Below are 3,151 nucleotides of genomic sequence, written 5' to 3' on the forward strand. Positions count from 1 at the left end.
TAATTAGTATTGATCAGAAATTAATTTGGAATTAATTTGTCGATCAAAAGAGACTAATTGAATTAAGGGGACTAGTATTGCAATTATCTAATAGTTGCAAAGTTAGGCTTGTGGATCCCTAAGAAGGGATGGAGGAAATCTATGTGTAGCCCACATAGAATTTGTCCATAAGAGGCCTTCTGGAAGGATCTATTGGACTGCTTAAGCCCTAAGCAGAGAATCAGGGTTTCAGTCAAATACCTAATTGCTTAGCTATATAAGGAACCCCTAGGACTCCCAAAATCGGCCACTTGCTTTCCAAGAGAATAGCCTAGCCGATTTTGAGCCTCCAACCTCTCTCATATTCTTCCAGCTTGCTATTTTGTGTTTGTGACTCAATAGAGGTGTAACCATTTGAGGAACTAAGCTCTTGAAGATCAAGATCTACAAACTACAAGCTAAAAGGTATTCTTCTAACCTTGTTTATGTTATGATTTCCGAAAATTGCATGCCAGTTAGGGTTCATGCTTTGAAGAATTTGATTTGCATGTATAACTTGAGAAAAAAACATAGATCCGAAGCATTAGGGTTGCATGTACACCTTAGGAATGTTGTAGTGCTCAAAACCCATCACAAACATCCACAGTCAATCATACTATTGGAAGTAAGTAGTTAATAAAGACTGTCATGAATCCGATGGTAGATTGTCTAAGTGCTTAGACATAGTAAATGTTTGATGTAATGTTCATGAGTACTCCTGAAATAGGAATTTGAGTATTGGATTAACCTACACTCAAGTACTACTTCATGTATTTTGTCACGAGTAATTTTGAGACGATAATATCTTATATTCTTGAAACGGAGGCATATGGGTTGTTGTTTACAAGTCGTTTGTGCATTGATAATACGTAAAAGCATCAATAACTTGATGTTATAAAATCGTATTGTTGTGTGTGATTTGATGAGTAAATTGTGCAAGCATATGATTCAAACTTTTTTCGTTCCTTTTACCCTAATTGGGATAAAAGCTATATATGTGGGCCCTTCAATGATTTAGTGATGACACCCTAGGCGCTTGGCCAAGCCTCGACTAATTTGATTTGTTGAATTAGTCAGTCGTCATAAATCAGAAATCGGGAAACAAACCTTGGACAGAGAGAATGATTATAATCCATGTCTCGTGTCCGTACGATATCTTGTAGAATGGAGGAATATTTGATCCCTTATCTAAGGACATGTCACTGATAAGATCAGAGTTCAACAACGGCTTTTGAAAGCTACGATTGCTAGTCAAATTTTCAGGTCATGCTTGCAATAATAGTTATTAGACTTATCTGAGTGGGAGACTGATTGATAAAGTGTCTAAGCCCATAACTATAACTGGTATGTACTTGATTTGATATGTAGCATGGTCCTTTTGGGTTGCCTTCACTCATGCAACTTGACAGGATGACTAGTGGAGAGAGAGTAGAATTTGTTATGTGAAATAATAAATTTGTACTTAAATGATTTTATTAATATATTACAAGTTTAATATATTATTTGGAAATCATATTATTAATTAGTATTTAATCAGAAATTAATTTGATATTAATTTTGGGATTAAAGGAACTGATTAATAACTGAAAGGGTTGTTTTGCAAATCAATGATAGTTGCATAACTGAGCTAACAGACTCCTTAATTAGGAGTGAACGAAATCATATAGGGAGGCCCTATAGATTTCGTCCAAGGCCTCATAAGGAGGAGTCCATGGGCTACTTAAGCCTTAAGCAAAAAGTAGGGTTTCCTCCAGAAACCCTAGCAGCCCACAGCTATATAAAGACCCCTAAGCACTTGGGATTTCAGCCTATGCTTGAAAGAAACAAACCCTAGCCAATTTCTAAGCATCTCTCCTCTCATCCTTTCCATTGGGTGTTTGTGACTCCATTAGAGGTGCAACACTTGGGGCACTAAGCTTTCAAGAGTCAAGGATTATTCTTGTTATTATAATATAATAAGTGAGGTAATCTTCTAAGCCTATTTTCATATGAATTTCAAAAATTGTATGCTAGTTCTAGGGTTATTGCTTTGGTATTAAATTTGCATGTTCAATAGAAAAAAACTTAGATCCAAAGCAATTAGGGTTGAATGATCACATAAGAATGTAGATATGTTGAAACCCCATCATTTTGACCTAGGGGTATTTTGGGTATATTGATTATAAGTTAAGTTTGGTCATTTTCCAATGAATAGGTGACCAATAGAGCTGACATTCGGAGCAGTCCTGTTCAGCGATGTTTCAGATTGAGATGTGGGTCTTCTCACTATACTAAGGGGTCGAAGGCACCAATGTCTGCCCATAGGATGATGTTATGTAGAAATATCAGGTGGTGACACCTAGAAATTGCATGAAAGACCTAGATACGACTCCTGAAAAATTATATGCAAGACCAGGGTTTAGACCTTGCAGTTATATGTAGTATGCTAGTTGTCTTTGTGATACTAGCATGAAAGACTAGGAGGTGGCTCTTGACACTTGTCTATGAGACCGAGGGTTTGGCCCCCGTTTTGGCAAGTAAAGACCATGATACAACTCATGGCATAATGACGATTATAAGACTATGGATGACACATAGCAATCTCTATTGTATGTATGTTATGTGGTATTTTAGGGAGCTCATTAAGCTTTATGCTTACGGTTTTATGTGTATGGTTTTAGGTGCTTCCGGAACGATAGGGAAAGGTCCAGCGTGACTGCACCGCATGTACCAGAGTTTTTCGCATTGACAATTTCAGTATTTACTCTGATGTTTAAATAATATAACAACTTGTTTGTATGGTTTATTGTTTTCAAAATAAAAAATTTACTTTAAATTTTTGGAACGTTACATGTAACACGTAAGCTTTAAGGCTATTCTTGTTCCCGTGAGAGGAGATGCCAACCATCTCTCCATCTAACGAACACTAGAAATTTTTTTTTCTAATAACAAAAGTTTATATATTATATTTAAAACCCAACAAAAGACCTGCGAATTAGCAATAATCAAAGATGAAGAAACGAAAAAAATAGAGTTAAAAACAACATCAAAACTTAATACGTAGATATAATTAAAAGGTTGATTTGTATGTAATTCTTTTTATCCTATACGATAATAATATTTTCTTTTATATATTATATAATTTATATAAAAC

General features: G+C 35.3%; 1 non-coding gene across 1 annotated transcript; it reads right to left on the minus strand.

Annotated features, from left to right (window-relative positions):
* Window positions 1-2,816: 2,816 nt before the first annotated feature.
* Window positions 2,817-2,924, minus strand: LOC111877694 (U6atac minor spliceosomal RNA). Its single transcript, XR_002845511.1, has one exon. It is a non-coding gene; the product is annotated as a U6atac minor spliceosomal RNA (small nuclear RNA).
* Window positions 2,925-3,151: the final 227 nt, after the last annotated feature.

This window comes from Lactuca sativa, chromosome 3 (genome assembly GCF_002870075.4).
Source record: "Lactuca sativa cultivar Salinas chromosome 3, Lsat_Salinas_v11, whole genome shotgun sequence".
Classification (NCBI taxonomy): domain Eukaryota; kingdom Viridiplantae; phylum Streptophyta; class Magnoliopsida; order Asterales; family Asteraceae; genus Lactuca; species Lactuca sativa.